This window comes from Chamaea fasciata, unplaced genomic scaffold (genome assembly GCF_029207755.1).
Source record: "Chamaea fasciata isolate MVZ Bird 193981 ecotype frontalis unplaced genomic scaffold, bChaFas1.0.hap1 SCAF_65, whole genome shotgun sequence".
NCBI lineage: Eukaryota > Metazoa > Chordata > Aves > Passeriformes > Sylviidae > Chamaea > Chamaea fasciata.
Genome location: NW_027094150.1, coordinates 161,209 through 179,661, shown reverse-complemented (window position 1 = coordinate 179,661; position 18,453 = coordinate 161,209).

Here is an 18,453-nt window from a genome sequence, read left to right as displayed (position 1 = left end):
GCGGGGTGCAGGTAGTCCTGACTGCTCTGCTTTCTGACAAATTAATTTGGTGTGCTTTACCTTTGGTGGAAGATTAAAGGGGAAAATACTCTGGTATATCAGATTTTCCTTGGAGGCAACCTGTGACTTAGTAGTTTGGAACAAATGCTTTCCCTGTGGAATAGGCAGTAAAGGGCTCCTTCTGTAACTGTGAGTGATAGTGAAAGAGTGCTTGTCACCTGATGCTTTGTTCCTTTAAGTATTGTGCATTTAGGGTATTTTATATTCTGTGTAAGTGTGTACAGAAATGCTTTTAGACCAACAAGTTTGTGTTAATATGAGCCTAAAAGAAAAGTCCTTATCTGGTGTAAATTTGATGTTTGTTGGTGGCTGTAAGGTAACACAGCTAGATGTGGTGTTAATACAGGACGAACACGCCTTCACAGGTGCTGGTTAGATTCTCCTTTATTTCATTTAGAATCTTCCTGACTGACAAGACGGGATTTCTTCACCGTGGCTTTTTATTTAGCATTTATTACATATTGACTGACACTTTTCACTTAAAACAGCAGTGTTAGCTGGCCCCTTGTAACTGTATGAACATCTCAAATGTGAAGAGTTGAATCCAGTGCTTTGAACAGATAGCCAGAGCGCTGAGTGCCAGAGGTGGTGCTAATGTGGGCAATGGCTTCCTGTATGCCTGAAGCCAGATTTTATCTTTATACTTTGTACTGGGATTTATAAAATGTGATTGAGCAGTGTTTTTCTGGAGTTGATGCATTTGGAAGGCAATTTTTCTTCTGAGCACGTCCACGTGTGTTGTTTTTGGAATTTGAAGGTGCCTGTCCTGGTGGGAAGTCAGTAGTAAGCATAATAAGAAAAACCCAACCCTGTTCTTCAAATGAATTCATAAGCCCACTGGAACTCCTTGAGTTTGATGGAAAAGTGACATTAGTCAACAAAAACTGCATTCTAGTCTCACAGCTCATGTATTTTTTGACACACTGCCATGTGCAGCCTGCCTGCTGCACAGCAGTATTGGGAACATCTGGAAATAAATTCGTGGGTAAAAGTGAAAATTAATTATGTGCCTAACAAATCTCTACATGCAGTAAATGATGATATGGAAGTATTCTCTCTGTTAAATGCTAGGCAGGTATTGGATTAGGTGAAGACAAAATTGAAGGAAATTGAATGTTTTGGTACTCCCAAGGAGCTCGAGCTCAAAGACTTGCCAGTCCTGGGAAAGAATAAACATCGGCAGTGGGGCTGCTCCAGTGCATAAGTGCTTCCCAGGAGTAGAAATACTGAAAACTGTACTTGGAACCTTGAAAAGGAATAATATCACCCTGATGCGAGTTCTGTTCTTAGTTTGTAGATGAATATGCCTGAGTAGCTCAAGGGGTAATTGAAATTGGATGACTGAAGAATGGGGTTGCACGGAGGAGCTCTTGGGGTAACATTCAAATGCTGTGGTTAGCTCTGTCTCGTGTTTATCTATATTTTCCTCCTTCACTCCCTTGAAATACCAAATATTCCCTGTGGTCTAATGAGATGCTGCTGTCCTAACTTCCCTATGTTTGCTGTTGAGTAATATTTTCATGCTCATCATTTCAACAAAGAAAGATGTCGAGGCAAAGAAAGGCCCTCAAAATGAATAATGAGCTGTCTTTCTATTAAGTTCGTGTTGAACACTTAAGATTATTCATTCTCTATGCTCCAACTGTGCTTGTAATGTTGTCTGATAGTGAAGTATGAGCTTCATACATAAGAACATGAGACTCTTGCAGTGTGAGAGCACAAGCTCTCCTGGGACCAGATCAGGGTGTGGAGGTTCTGGTGGCTTTTTTTTTAGAGCTTTGTTTGATATGTGGAGTTTCAGAGATGTTTTCAGTGACTTTTTTGAGCTCTGACAGAAGAGGGAGTATCTGGCTTTACTTTTCAAGACGAAGCAATAAGCTCAAAATGCGTATGTGTACTTTGTTAGCAATACCTACTGAAATTTCCCCAAGTGCTTTGATTGAACATCACGTGTAACAAACTACAGAAACAGAATGATTCCTTACTTTTATTGCTTTTGACTAAAAAGGGGAGATAGAAAAGGGTGTGTTTTATTCATTGATCATTGAGAATTGTATTGGCATGGGTAGAAGCACTTTTAATCTTTTGTCTCTGTTCCTTTGTTAGGCAACAGCTGCAGTCATTTGAAGTCAATTGTCCATTAAAGCACTCTTTTGGCTTTTGACAAATTGCATCAAACTGCCTCCTTCGGGGAGACACAGCCCTGAGTAGTTGTGCAAGTTTATTCTTGTTGTCAGAGGCAGAAATTGCCTGAATTTCAGAAGTCGCATGCACAGAGGGCAGCAGAAATAAGCAAAGGGAAACTTTATTTCCGGTCAAGTGCAAGTAGAGACATAAGAAGCCTGTCCTTGTTTGGTTTGATGGCACAAAATTGCATTTTCACTCATATTTGTTTCAAATACTTGTCAATCTGTAATAATTTGAGTAACTTTTAGAACCATGGAAACATTCTTGGATGAGTATCAGTCCCGTGCTTGTGTGTCTCTCCCCTGGGATAGTCCCCCTTACCTGGAAAATGAGGAACTCAAACAGGGGCAGCACTGGGAGGAAAGTTGAGATGAGAAATTTAGAGATAGAACAGAGGCAGTCAGTTCTTTAAGCTTACAGTTACCAAAGGTCACTGCTGACTTTAAAGTGTGCATCTTGGACACCTACTGTAGAGTACATGTAAAATATTCACATTGCTCAAGCAATTAATTTACTATGAAATGGATATGTCTTATCAGCTCAGAATGTAACCTTAATTAGCACAGGAAATTTAGTCAAAATGTTCTATTCTTATGAAAATTTTATTGCCTGATCTCATTAGTCTGTTTTGTCTCATTTCTATGTTCATTTAATGGATTGGAAGCCTGTGTTTTCCCTAAATATGCTTTTAAGAGAAGCAATATCAGTTCAGCTCTTGTTCTTCCTACAGTTTGTGCATGGGCAGGGACACTGCCCAGGGCATCTCAGCTCTGCAGAATGACTGAGTAGGAATTTCGTGAGTGTTGATAAGTAGTCAATCCACAAGAGGTCAGCTGTGATTAGGGCTGTGAGGGAAAACTGCAGAAGGGAGGAAAGACAATTTGAGCATGTGGCACAGGGAGAGTTTGAGCTGAGAACAAACTGCCAAATGAACAAGCCAGAACGAGTAAAACAGTAGGTTTTGGAGGAGAGCAGAGTCATGTCTGTACTTTGTGCATTTGCCAGTCATTGCTGGTAGTAGGATCTCTGCTGCCATAAAACAATGGGTATATTCTTTCAGGAAAAGTTTCTTTCTTTGATATTTAAATTTTTTTTGTGCTTGGGGAAGAAGGTTGCTCCAGCTTTTTGCAGGTAGTATCTTGTGTGCAGGTGTGTGTCCAAAGCAATAAAAACAACCTGAGTAACCCTTTTAGGAGGCAGAGATGCAAACAGAGCTTGACAGAGTTATGTGCCTCAGGCTTTCTTAGCAAAGAAAATCTCCCTCAGGGGGCCCTAGGGGCAATTAACAGGGAAAAAAAAAACCCAAACCAAACAAAATTAAAAAAAAGAAAGGACCCAGATGTAATTCATTCTCGCAACAAATATTTACAAAATCCTCAGCCTCAAAAAGGTGTTTAGACAGTGGAATGTTTTCTTATTTACGTTCAAAAAACTGCATGCAGAAGAGAAAAAGCCTTACTGGCCCTTAATAGACTTCCTTAAGAAAAAATTGATCAGGTGAGACAAGATGGGACAGTCTTTGTTGGTTTTTGTCGGATTTCTGTGAAAAACAGAAAAACTCATGGGGTTTTTTTAAATGGACTCTAATGAAAAAGTGTACTATTGTCCACAGAGTCTGTCCAAAAGCTGAAGGCAGCTGCATCATGGGGACGGTTGTGGTTGGAAGGCACTTCTGGAGGTGGCTGAGTCCAACTGCTCTGCTTGGAGCAAGTTAACTGGGGCAGGTTGCTCAATGCTGTGTCCAGCTGGGTTTTGAATATATATATATATACTTTGAATATAGCAGCAAGTTTGGGACTTGACAATCGTCCTGATGCTTAAGGAAGTTCTGTCTCTGATACAGTCTGTCTGAGCACTTCTCCAGCCTGGAGAGGTGTCTTTGAAAGTCAGCACCACCAGCTTTTCTATCAGCCAGTCTTCCTAGTTTGGTATCTCCAAAGTGGTGAAGGCCTATGTGATCCCATCATCAAGGTGGTTAGTGAAGGACAGCAATATTTGCCCCAGTTTTTGCCCCTGGGCTCTACCACTGCTGGCCTTTGTGCTGCTGACAACAACAATTTGAACCCAGCAGCTGAGCCAGTTTTCAATCCAACTTACCCACTCTGAACTTCAGCCTTTTGTTTGTCCTCTTTGCACATTTTACCTTGGCAGTAGAGATTGTTGTTGTGTAACTTCACTGCCAGCATCAAATTACAGAGGTTGAAATGCATCCTCTGCTTTTAGCAAGTTTAGAGGTAGGTGCCATTGTATAACAGGATTTCTTCAGCCCCTCTGGAAAGGAATTTTAATTAATGCTTTAGGTGGTATTTAAGGAGTGTGAACTTTGGCAACTTCTTGGACATTTTCAAGTGGTTTAAACACATCCATACTGACTTGTGTTTTCAGAACTCGGCACTTGAACTGTACTAAAATATAACAGCCTGAGAAGCACAAGTTGAGGGTCAGTAGTGATGAAATAATTTTAATAGGCAGGAGTATTTATTTAGCAGCAAACCTAAGGGCTCAGCAGTTACACTAATGTGTAGTGAAAAACCTCAGTTCCTAAAATATCAGATGATGTTCAGAAGTTGACTGTCCTGAAATCATTTCTGGAGTGCAGAAGCACAAAGCTGTTGAATACTCTCTTGTTCATGTAGAAGATATAGTTTTTAAAGTTTACAGTAGTCACAAATGCGGTGTGAAAGTATTTTTTCTTCATACTTTTCAACAAAGATTATCTTAAATGACTTGAAACTGCAACTGAAGAGCAAAAGGGAAACTAGGAGGCTGGGAAAGAGAGGCACACCTTTTCAAGTGTTTCTTTTTTTGTTTCTTTCAGTCACTTTTTAAGCCTTGGTCGATAGCTCCGTAATCTTCTCATTTATTGTAGGAGCAGTATTTTTTAGGCCAAGGAACAAGTTAAATAAAGATGAAACTCTCAGCTAGAGGGCTTGGGTTGGGCAGCTGAAAGCTATTGGAAAGGACGGTTGTTTGGTTGTTCATCTTCTGGAATAGAAAATGGATTAGGGAAGGCCTGATGATGCAGCGCATTGAATTTCCATGAAGGAGCAAAGGTAGGGAAGATCTAAAACAGGGACAATTCTGCACAGGAAGGAAGGGGATAAATCAAGGTAGTTTAATTGCTGCTTCAGTGTTGGTTGTTCTCTCTCTGTTAGCAGAAGCAGGGGTGGATTTTCCAGTTGACTTGCTTTGATTGACTGCGAGCCACTCACGCTGTGGCTAAGTGACACTGCTCATTAAAGATGGGTCTGCAGTTCCTGAAGGAGTGAGGAGTGTTGCACTAAAGTCAATGTTGTCACTTACCTAAACTCATTTTTAAATGTTCTTGCTAGCAGTAAAGAGCAAAAACGGTGAACAGAGGGCTGGTGAGGTCTTTTCAAGACATTCAGGTGCTCAGTCTGACACAGACTAGCATTGATTTGGTCTCTGTCCTTTTACTTTGGGCTGTTGCTTTTGGGTTTTATTTTACTTCTCCTCTGATCAAGTGAAAAAATATCCCATCTCTGCTAGTAAACACTTCCACATCTCCATTAGACCTCATGTAACGTGGTTTCCAAACCGCAGTGCTGTATTTCAGTCTCCTCACTTAAAAGTTAAGATTATTATCATAGAAATATTTTATTCTTGAGGGGTTCTGGAATTAAGGGGGTTTTTTTTGCAAAACTCTTCTCTTTAGTAAGCATTGATGTTGATATGATATTTTATGAAATTGATAATGATTGGTAATGTAAAACTAACCAGGTATTGTTTCACGTGGGCCCACTAGTATTTTTGTATAAACCCTTAACTGTTATGTTTGGCATAAAAGCACCTTCGCCCTTCTCTTTCTTTCAAGTCCACTCTGGCAAAGGTTTATTATCAGAGAGTCTGCAGTGCTTAAGAACACAAGGAAAAATTTAGGTCTTCTGGAAGAAACAGCCTGTTAGCAATCCAGATTTTTGGACAAGTTGAGGTCAATATGAAGATGAATTTTTGAAGTCTTTGAAATTATAGCCATCGGATAACATCTTCTTTCTTGTGTTCTTGAGTATATTTTTACACTGAGTAGAATTCAAGTCATATTCTTAATTTGGCTAAGGCAGGCATGGCTGAGACAGTAACTGGCTGCTGGAATAGCAAAAAGAATACATACAGTAGAAGTACTGCTTCTCTGACTAGAGGGTTGCTTTATTAAACCATTTCTTAAGTATCTCCTTTAATTAAAATTGTTCGAGCAGAGTGTTTACTTAGATTTGGTACCTAATTATGCTGTAATTGTTCATTGATATTTTGAAATTTTGAAAACATATGTTTAAATCCGACCAAATAAAACAATTGTGATTATTCTTATACAACCATCAGCTAATGATGATCTTAACTTCCAGGGATGGGATCATAAGCCTAATGTGCCGCAGTTTGTTTGCTTCCATCTTTGTCTCCTTTTGTATAGAACACTAGGGCACAGGAAAAAGATTAAAGACATGGAAATAACTCCATGAAGTTGTGCTTTCCTGAATGTAGTGATGTGCTGCTTATTCATAGAGTGGAAGGTTGCGACAGATGTGGGGATCTGAGGTGTCTGGGTTGTTTGTGCAACTAGCTAGAATGGCATTTGTTGAAGTGCCCCCATCAAGGTTCAGAGAAATTCTGTACTTGAAGTAAGCCATTTATCTGGTCTCTTAATACCTGGCTTGAAAACCCTTAGAAATATTGAATATAAAAACTTAAGGTCCTATATGGGATAACTTGAAAACCATCTGCCATCTATATAGCAGGGACAAGAAACTTGAATGCTTCATTTTCATGGTCATAGTTGCAAACCAGGCAGAGAATGCACAGTCACTGGCCTTTTTGGTTAACAATGCTAATTTCAGGCGTCTTGATGTATTCTGTGACGGCGTCCAGAAAATTATCCTTAAAAAGGCAGTTACTGCCAAGTTAATGGTGAATATTCAGGAATCAGTATGCTCCTTTCTTGATACTACTTTGATTAGGTACCATGGTCAAAACTTTTTTCATTTGTTTTTATACTCGATTTGGGAAATTGTTCAATTGCCCAAATTTCTGGGGGGCTGAAATATATATTGCAGTGAAAGGTACTTTGTGAAAGTTGCAAAGTGTAGAAGAAGCTGGTCATTTTGGGCACGGAGTACGAAACTGAAGACTTGGGGCATCTGCCTTCCCCTTTATTTGCTGCTGTTAAGGCTTTTGGTGGGGTTTTAGTCTCAGGGTAGGGAGGTGGCAGCTGACTGGGAATAACACAAACCCAGGCAAAGAACTTCTCAGAAGAGTGCTGCAGCTGAGCATGTCTATCCATGGAATAACAGAATAATTTTTCTGTCCATCCACAGAAATAACAAAGTGTGCACTTTTCTTATTAGAGAGTCAGGTTACTGTAAAGACTGACAATCATAGTAGTTTTAAATTTGAGCTTTTATGAGATTAATTTGTTAATTTATGTCCTCTGTAAGTATCCAATAGCACTGAGCTGAGGTCGTACAGACAGCAGTGATGACTCTGGTCCTCATTAGTCCTTAGCCTGTGAGGTCAAAGCAATGAAGCTTGGTAGCAATTTTGCAAGAGAAGTTTGAGATGGAAGAGTTGTTTTCAGCTTTGGGCAGGAAGAGCCAGCCCTGTGCTCTTGCATCCCCCAGTGCTCACTGTGAAAGTAAACACTGTGCAGTGGAAGACAACTCTTTTCAGAGTGCTTAGTGCAGTTGGAAATACTTCTGAAAGATGTTTTCTGAGCTAAGAGTGGAAGCAGGGTTTTACTTATATGAAGATTATTAGGGCTGTGTTATATCATCACAAAATACAGTGATGCTGCCCTGCAGGCCAGAGCTTTTCCAAACTGTGCTGTGTCCATGCTGCAGGGCTGCTTAGATATGAGTTGTATTTAGCAGTAAATGTGTTGTGCGTTTCTGTATATGAAAATCTATTTCATGTGCCTGCATTCTACTCTTTACAGGTGCTAGTACTGAATCTGAAACAAACACAATACCCAAATAAACCAAAAATTCAACCAAACAAAAAAACCACCAACAAAAAATTCCCCCAAACCAACCAAACAAAAAGCCAACCAAATGAAAAAAACAACCAAAAAAGAAAAAAATCCCCCAAACCAACCACATGAAAAAACAACCAAAACAAGAAAAAAATCCCCCAAACCAACCAAATGAAAAAACAACCAAAAAAAGAAAAAAATCCCCCAAACCAACCAAATGAAAAAACAACCAAAAAAAGAAAAAAACCCCCAAACCAACCAAATGAAAAAACCAACCAATCCCCAAATCAACCAAAAAACCCCCAACAAAAGAAAACAAAAATATCCCCCAACCAACCATAAAACCAAGAAACCAAAACCCACTCAAATAAAATCCACAAACCAAAAATCCCCAACCAAAATCCCCAAAACGAGCACATGAAAAACCAACCAAAGAAAATGCCAAACCAACGAAACAAAATCCCAACCATACAAAAAAGCCACCAGACAAATCCCGGCCCCACAAAAAACAAAGAAGATGAAAAATTCCAGTGAAGAAATGACCTTAAGGGACAAAGACTTTTCTGTGAGCTCATCTTCCTTTATGTAATGTTCCTCAAATAGATGATTTGTAATGAAGTAAACAGGTGGTGCTTGACCCTCCCTTTTGTGACCGAGTTGAGAATATTCAAGCATTTACATTTTTATTCACTAGAACTAAACCTGAAATAAGGCACATCACTCCTTGATAAGAATTTCATGTTAAGAGTCAACATTGGATGAGACCCTAGTGGTGAAACTGAATGTTAGCATGTGTTTAAGCTTTCAGCCTGGCTATCTGGAGATGGAACTCTGCTTTTTCTAGTTTGTAAAGGCTGGTACCCTGAAAAGGCTTTCAAGAAAGGAGAAGTTATACTTATAAAATGCCTAATCAATGAAAGGCTGAAAGGCCGTATGGCAATTTCCATGTAGAGAGGAGCAAATTTTACTTTGATAAAAATGATCGTGCTAATGAACAGTAACCCATGAATAACAGCAAAGATTAGTCCCTTTTAATCAACCCAAAAAACATTGGAATTGGACACTCCCAGACTCAGTTTAAAGATGAGTGGGTCTCCTATATCTTGCTGTCATCTCATTTAAAAAAAGGCATTTTGTAGCTTGCAGGGAAGATGGATTTGAGGATTCATGCCTATTGTTTACTGCAAATATAATCTGTATGCATGTGTGGAGAGTGTGATTGATAACTGGCTAGCTGCAAAAGGTCACGCAGACATGAGAGAGCTTTGCTGAGCACACAGGCACTCTCATGAGAACCAGCAAGGCGGTAAGCTTCGTATGTCCTTGAGCACAGCTGCTATACGATAACAAGACCTTGTAGCTGAAAGATATGAGGGAGAAGCACAGTAAAACAAAAACTTACTCAAACTATGTAACCACAAAGAAATGTAGAAAGAGGCGTAGCTGACTTTTAGTCTGAGCACCAATCCTGAGCTTAACTTTTGCAATGTGCATGAGCTTATTAGTGTTATTATAAAAGCATTGTGTGAATTAACAATAAACGAGCTTGGCTGACGACCACCTGGTGTCCGCCTCTCCCTTCTCCAACATGCATGTATCGCCCGTTGTACTTAATGCTGGTGCATAATGCCCTGTGGTTATTCCCTAGTGGATTCCTCTGCTGAGACTAAGGTTTAGAGAGAATATTTCAGCAATTTTGTGGTCCCCTGCCTGATTAGTAATTTAAGGAGTGAGCTTCCTGAGCTCATTGTAGGTGAGGAGTTGTCTTACTCCTTCCAAAACTAAGCAAATAGCTATCTGCCTAGTAGTAGTCTATTTGTGTCTTTGGCAGCTCCGTTTTTTAATTTCAAGCATTTGTTCAGCTCTTATTTAAGATGATCTTCAGGAGTGAAGTGATTGCTTAGTTAACTTCATCATGTTGTGGATGAAGACTTTGGAAGACAGTTGTCTCAGTCTGAGAACAGATAAAAGCTTCTCGATAATGAGGAGAAGTAACAAGGCTCAGCATGCTGGAGTGCCTCTTATCAACAGCAGCTGATGTATTATGAAACAATTTACCATCTGTAATGTCTCTGGAGGGCCGTTTTGTGCTGTGACTGACAACTGGGGAGCCCTCTTGGTAAAGCTTTCAAAGAGTGCCCTGGATGGTGTAGGACTTTTGTCTCCTGTGCAGAGAAACGATTCATTTATTCCAGTGGAAGTATCATCTTCCCTCTGACCTCAGTGCATTTTGCATTAGGCAGAATGATTTTTCTAGGGGAGCTGGAGCTGATTGCTTTCTATGAGGTTTGGAACGAACCTTTGCCAGCACTATGTCACTTATTACAACTGCATCTGTGACTTTGGAAAGGCTGGGGAAGAAGGGAAAGGGAGAGAAGTAGTTTTGAGTATATAAAATGAGTGTTTTATTGTTTTTCTAAGAAAGAGTGATGAAGTTGTTAGCAAATCATTGTTAAAGCACTTGTACAGTGTGGTTTCCCTGATATACTGTGTTTTCTGTAGCAGAATCACAGGAGTCCTAAGTATATTCAATGACAAAATTACATTTATTATCAAGAAAACACTGTAAATTGTATTCTGCAGCCCTAGAGCCAAAAAAAACAAGCATGAACAAGGGTGTTATTCAAAAAGGCTGCTAAATAGAGAGATGAGAGTAATTAAATAGTTAAGTCTTAAACATGCAGGTATTTAAATAAATGCATTGCTGTTTTACTTAGAGGGGGGAAAAGCAAACATGAGGAACTTTAAAACTGAGGTAGAGGCGACATCTAAGACACAAAAATCCTTGAAAATTTTGAACAGAATTTGGTACATAGCACAAGTTATGTACACAAAGTGGTAAGAGGTAATTAAAAGGTCACATATAGGCCTGGTTTTCAACTTCATTTGTGGTTAAACTTTGCTAATTTTCTGTACTTGGTAAAAGCAGGGATGGAATGACAGACAGCAGAAATAGCCTGGGAGATCAGAGTGGGCAACCACCCTAAACTGATATCATGTGGAAAGAAACACCTGGATTTTCTGTTCAGATCAGTCACAAACAATTATGTTTCGTGTCAATGTTGATGGAGGAGGTGAAGAATCTGGTTCTGGTCCTCTGGACTCACACTAAATGAATTTTTGATACACTTTTATAGCTTTCAGTGTAAATGTAGGATTTTTGAATATTTATGAGCTGCTTATCAAGTTTGTGTTGTGGAAGATGCTCTAAAAACTCTATTACTGTTTCATCAAATCATTAAACTATTTGCAAGTGATAGTAAGGATTAACTGAATGATTGACTTATCCCTGTTTTACAGACACAGCACCTAATATTTACTTCATTTTTTTTTTCTTAAATCAAGAACCAAAATAGGAGGGGAAGGAGGAGAAGAAAAATAATCCCCGCTTGATCCTTTGCAGTCAGTAATTCCATGTTCATTTTTCAGCCCTGATTTCTTTCCCCCACCCCATTATTTGGTTCATTGTTTCAATGTATCCTATTTCCTTGTATTTTCTCCTCGATGCAAACTGCCAGGCTGAAATAATAACTAGGCAAGTAGATTACACTATAAAAAGATTCTCATTACGAGATCTTGGTTAACTCCCAACCACAGTTCACATCAGGGAAACATCACCAAGAACAGGAATTGATTCAGCCTCTGGAACAAGCCATCATATAAAATGCCAAGGGCTTTTCTCAGCCCATAAAGTAAAGCAGAAAGAATGCAGAGACAGAAATGATTTGTCCGGAGGGTTTAGGATGATGGAAACAGTTCCAACAGCTATTAGGGTGTGGTTGTTTTCCAGTTTACTGGTCACCTTTTCTTCACACTTACGACATGCAATTTTGGTTCTTGTCCACTAAAGACAGTGCATGGTTTGGTGTTCTGAGTTCTGGGATATGTGCGTGCACTGAACCTAAGTGTTATGGGGCTTGCCTGCCTTTGCTCTCTCTGGGGGATAGTTTATATTGCCTTTCTAGCCTAATTTTCTGTTTCTTCAAAGTTTTCTTTTGCTTTATTTATTTGTTAATAATACTTGACCATAAGTATTTGTTCACGTAAGTGCACTATCAAGGCTGGCAAAAGCAAATTGGATCTAGGGCACAAATAACCTGAGTTTCATTTGCGTACTCTCAGTGTAAAAAGTAGTTCTCTTGTCCCCAACTTCCCTTTCACATGTTGAAAGCACTTTGTAGCTCTGTGGACCAAAAGGGTATGGCACCGTGTCAGGGTCCGCAAATATATGCGGGGAACCTGATGGTTCGTTTTAGGGATCTCAAGGCGCAAAAGACACAGCGGGGGACAACTCAGTTTGCTCAATCCAAAATGCAGCTTTATTTAGTGCCAACAAATGCGATAGAGGGAGTTTGAAGGGAAGTAAAAGATAGCGAGAAAAGAAAGAGGGAGTGGGTTATAGCTACCAACGGAGAGACGAAATCCTCATGGTCCAGCCAATAGACCCGTCTTCTTCTGTGGGGAGATCTCAAAGTCTGTGCTTAATTCAGGGGTCCTTATAGTCCTCTTTGAAGCGACAGGCAGTTGGCCAAACAGGTGGGGGAAATCATCACAGCGTGTTCATTTTGAGAACTCAGAACATGTCAGTCGTCAGCAGGTACAGTGTCAACCAGTACGAGTCAGCAGGCGCGGTCACTTCACCGTGACTTGCCCATTGTTTCTGCTCAGGTTCTGATGTTCCGATAGAAGTGCGTGCTGGGTTTTTCCATCGAACACACCTGCAGGCAGCACTTGGCCAACATCCCACCAACCTCAGCCAGGCCAGAACTCCTGTGCTGAGATTTTAGAGTCCCTTTTAGGGGTTTCAGTCTCTGTCCTTGACGATGGTCGTGAGGCAGATGAGGGATCTTCGGACCGTCTCTTACACACCAGCACCTCCCATGTCAGTGATGTTGTGCTTCAACTCCTGTGCCAGTGTAAATATGTATTTTAACGTGTCATAACTATAGAAATACATTTTAGTAGAGGTGGGGAGAGAGGCAAGGGAAGCAGCAGTTGGAGCAAAAGCTAGTGTCTTCCTGGTATTTTGAGGAGGAAGTTGGAGAATAATGTGTTTTCATAGAACTTGGACACAAACTATTTGGTAGTTCACATGTGGAGGGTCTTGGGTGTTGCCATGCTTTTCACTTTTCCCTGGGGCATTTTTCAAGTTTGACTTAGCTAAACTGAATTTAGGATTGGGAAAAAAACACTCCCATCCCAAAAAGACATCTTTTCCCAGATGAGAATTGGACTGTCTAAGTTCTTTGTTTGTATCCCAGAATTGCATTTGTTGTCATACCTAACAGAATTTATAATCATGGCTCTTGCTTTCAAGGGTGCACTGGTGTATGTGCAGGTGGGGAAATTATTACCTAGAAATATCAGAAGTAATTGATGAAAATTTGAACCTCTAAGCTTAAAGAATTTTAAGACTTTTTTTTTTTTCTTGTAGATGAAAAGAAAAAAGGTTTTCATTTCAGTGGAAATATTGAATTTTGTGGAGTTTGGGACTCAGAAGAAAATCTTGGTGCACTTAATTTTCGTTACATTTGGTATTTGTGTTAGCAGCCACGCTTGTGATGTTAGGAATAAGACAGAATTTTTATTATGCACTGGAAATTTCTTTGAAATATATCTGTAGTGAAAATTGTTGCTGAAATCAAGAATGAATAAGCAACTTATTGCATTTGTTTGAAATTAATTCTTGGCTGTTGTAATTCTGCAGATTAATAGATATGTTTGCGAGTATTATGAGAACATAATGAACCTAAGATCCCAGTAGTAATAAAACAGTAGTTCTGTTTAAAGAATAATTGTATGGTTTATAGAGAGAGCCTGTTAATTTGAAAGATTGCATTTAGCTGTGTTCATTTCCCTGCTGGCTGAATCCAAACTGTGAGCATGAATTAGTCATCAATGTTTTGAAAGGGAAGAGTAATACTTAGTTTATTACTAAATGCTTTTGAATGTAGAATTAGATCTTCAAGCAGAGTGCCAAATTTTCAATCTAATGTGTAGTTCTTACTTGTAAAATCATATTTTGAAATAAGCTTGAGGAGCTTTGTTACTGTCACAGGCTCCACCAGAGCGCCAGGTTTTCTTGACTCAAACTTATTAAAGGACTGAGGACTATCTCTGTAGGATTTAGAGATCTGCTCAGTTTTTCCATGTCCATCTTAATGTGTCTGTGAACCGTTCTCTAATTGCACTGGTTTGGAAAACTGGAGAATATACACAGTAGTAGAGTGTTGAAGGTGAAGGAAATCAAGTTTTAATAACTGCACTGAAAATCCTTTCCTTTTAGTAACCAGTGTGTTGACTGGCTTTGCACAGTGCAAAAAGATTTTTCATTTTTTGCCCACAGATATTTTTTCATAAGTACCCTGCCCACAAGCAGCTGGACTAATATTCAATTACTGCTGTACTTATCTGGTGCTGGAATATTCAGTGTTCTGTAGCCTACAGGAAAATGTCATAGAGAACCCAAAAACCACAGAATGAACTTAAAAATAACATGATGACTCATTCAATAGATTAGAGCTGTTTGTATTCACAATTATGGAGTTTCAAAATAAAATAGGAGTGGTTGAGATAAAAACTAAAGAGTGTAAAAGGGCCAAATTAAGATGAAATAACTCCTTTTATTGAATCAAAAAGCAGGGTTTTGTAGCTGAAAACTGGAAGCAGCTTAAAAACCTGTGATTTCAGCATAATAAGCGATAGCCTACAAATACTGGGAAGGTATTTCCAAAGATTTTGTAATACTTCTCATTCCTGCTTAAAACATTGAAGAAAACTTGTGTGGCCTCAGGAATGGTCTCCCGTGTCAGTGTCAGCAGATGTTTTCATACTCACATGACCCATCCAAGTTTCAGTTGTCTATAAAACAGGCTTAAAACAACTCTGGTGTGTCAGGATGCCCTGAGCCCTTCCTGTGACAGGGACAGCTTTGCTTCTGCAGCCCAGAAGAAAATGTGGTTGGCTGAAGGAGACACTGGGTCTGTGTTTGCTTATGAGTGCAAAAGTGATGAAATTAAAGGTAATGTGGGTATTAATATACTTAGTACTTATTTCTCACTTAAATGATGTGAAATGACATCCATGTGATAGGAATTTATTTTCTGAGGCATAATGAGGCATAATTTCCAGCATATAAACCTTAGCAGAACAAGATTTGACAGAATTTGATTTTTCTTTTCCATAAAACCAGTTTCTCAGGATTTTCAGGATCTCTGTTGGTCCTGCTCGGTGTGACATTGAGTCACTTGGATGTGGTGACCAATTGGACAGATGCTCTTTCCTGCTGTGCTGGCCTCTGGTCTCTGTTTTGATGCATTAGACTGAGGGTGAGAGAAGTAACTGAGTGCCAGAAGTTCATTTTGCATTTCTGATAACAGGGTTTTTTGAATTTTAGGGAAATCACCTGTACTTGGATTGTATCAGTGATTTTAGACTTAAGTATAGGTGACTTGTTTCTACTGGGACCAAGAGCTGTTTCCTGTCTGAAGCAATTTTCCTTTAATTACACTTTCATACACTGTCTAAATAGAACCTATCATCCTTCTAATCTATATTTGGTTCAAGGCTTATATGATGAAAGAGTGTTTGACATCAAATACTGATGTGTGAAAATACCAAAACACAATTAATGCATGCCTTCCTATGCCTAAAAACCCCCAAAATCTAGCATGTAAACGTTAAAGTCAAAAATTCTTTGGGGTCTTATCTGATAATACATTTGTTACTATTGTATTGACATATATTTTGTGAAAGCTGGTGCTGGATATGTGATATGCATGGGCTTTCCCAGGGGTCTTTTCTAAATGTTTAGGTTTTGCAATAACTTTTCAAAACTTCATTCCTATGACAATGTCTTAGTACATACTATTGGGGGTGAAAAACAGCAAGGATCCAAATGCAGGGGGGAAAATACGGAAACTGCAGCTACAAAAAGATTTCTGCATCCAAGAGTTCATGTGATTACAGTGTTATACCCGGGCTTGTGCTCCACTTGCCTTTGAAAGGGAAATGTTCTGTCAGGTTTTTCCTTTATAGTAAGTTAAGCTACTCTGTGACCTTCTCTGCATTAAGCAATTTTCTTATGAACCCTACTGAAAAGCCCAGTAAATCAGACCTGTAACTTGATATCTCATTTTCCTCTTGTTCTACTAATTCCCCCTGTGAGCCGTTCTAGGCTTCTTAATGCCTATGGAACAATTTCTTATTGAATGGTGGCTATCATCCTGCAACTGGCACCCTTTTAACTTGATCTGACTTTGATGTTTTTATTGTTCAAGCATTTTGCTGCAGCTCTGCAGTGCCTGTTGCTTGGAGCCAGTGATGTGGCTTGTGATGATTGTACAAAGGGGCCAGTGGGAGTGACATGGATGCTACAGTAAAGGAAGAGACAGTATTCTGCATGTGTTGGAGCAACTGAGACTTTTCTAGTTTATGATGAACTGTTAATCACGTTTTCTACGATGAAAAAAGCACTCAAGGTCATTTTCTTGATAAACCTGATGCCACAAGCCATGTCAGTCATGCATTAGATGCAAATACAGTAGTATGATACCTTTGCTCTAGTTTAGTTAATCTGTCTTCAGCTGGAATCTGCCAGAAATGTCATCTGCATAGTGTAACTCGGGTCAAATATTGAAAATTGCAGTAGTGGCATCTGGGCTCTGCATCCAGCTCTGGTATTGTGCAAAGCACTTGTGAGGACCTGCTCTGAATGCAACTGTGTCCCTTGCTGCTGCAAATTGCAATTCCATTAGCTCTCCTGGGAAGTCTTTTCCTTCTCTGTAGCAGGAGATATCTCTGGCAAGTATTTATAACTGATTTGAGGTAACTAACTGGAGTGCTGGGATTCTTCTGATGTGGATGTCTACTTCTGTCTTTAACTGTTTTATAAATGACATTGGCTCCCAATTTTATTCAGGCTGAATGATGCCTGAATTGATAAACCAGCTTGGGAGCCTGGGGGCAGTGGAATGTAACAACATGTTAATAAAGTCGCCAATAATTTTTCTCCTGAAGTCCATTGAAAACATGGCAGAAGCATCCCCTGTTTCTGTCAAATGGGGTGGCTCTCGGTTGTCTGGGATAATGGACTGAAGGAATACCCCAAGGAACAGAGGAAAAGCATGGGCAGTCAAGGTGCAAGAAGAACGGGTGTGGAGATTTAGGAATGATTTGTGACTGCTGTCCTGACAGGGATCAAGTAGTCCAAGGGGCAGCATAGTAATGTTGGTGTGATGCTGCATTTGTCCATCTTGTAGATCCGTCTTGATGGGCATTGTTAGCCCAGGAGTCTGCTGGCCTGATTTGTTTGCTCTGTTTTGGGAAATAACCGACTGATACAAAGACGGAAGAGTCACAGTTACACAGTTACAAGAACATGTTAGCTGTTGGGGAATGCTTGCTTTCTGTGTCATTTAGACTTAAATACGCTTTAAAAATACCTTGTAAATACATTTAGAATGCATTTAGTTCTTTGTTTTAGTTAGTGAAATGCTGGAAAACTGTTTCTGTAGTGAAGTGTTGGAACTAAAAAAGCATTGACTTATTTGTAGAATCTAAATTAATTCAGTGCTGAAGGCCCTTGTAAACTTAACTCAGTGCAGAGACCATGTAACAATAACACATGTGCAGCAGCTCACTAGGTCTGCAGTCAGGCAGTAGGATGGCTTTGCAAGTCAGCTGTGTGAAACCAGTGTTGCTCTGCAAAAATCCTGCATTTTGTAGCCTCAGTTAGTGCTTTTTCAACAGCAGTTCCAGTTTTCTGATTGATATGATTTGTATCATGCCACTCGTGTTCCTCTGGCTGCCCAAATCCAGTCCCGTAATGTTGCTGTCTGTCCAGTGTGGGGCTCTGGTTCCATCTCTGAGGTGTGTGATGCATCCAGCTGGCAGTGCTGACTGACAGCTGGAGTCAGCAGAGGCATGGGTTAGTTACTCTCCATTCCATTGCAAAGGAATTCCTCTGCTGCAGCCAGGTGTCGGAGGCAATAACTGTCCTGTGCTGCTGATGCACTGCCTTCTCCAGCTTATTTAGTGATCTGTCAAAAAACAAAAAAGATCATTTTGCTGATTTGAAAAGCAACACGCTGAACAGATCATTCAAGGTGGGAGGCTATTTCACATTTGGGAGAATAAATGTTCTTTCAATGTTGCAGTTCTGAGTAAACTAAATATAAACATGTTTTCTTCTAGCTAGAAGGAATGTCACTCTCTATTTTCAT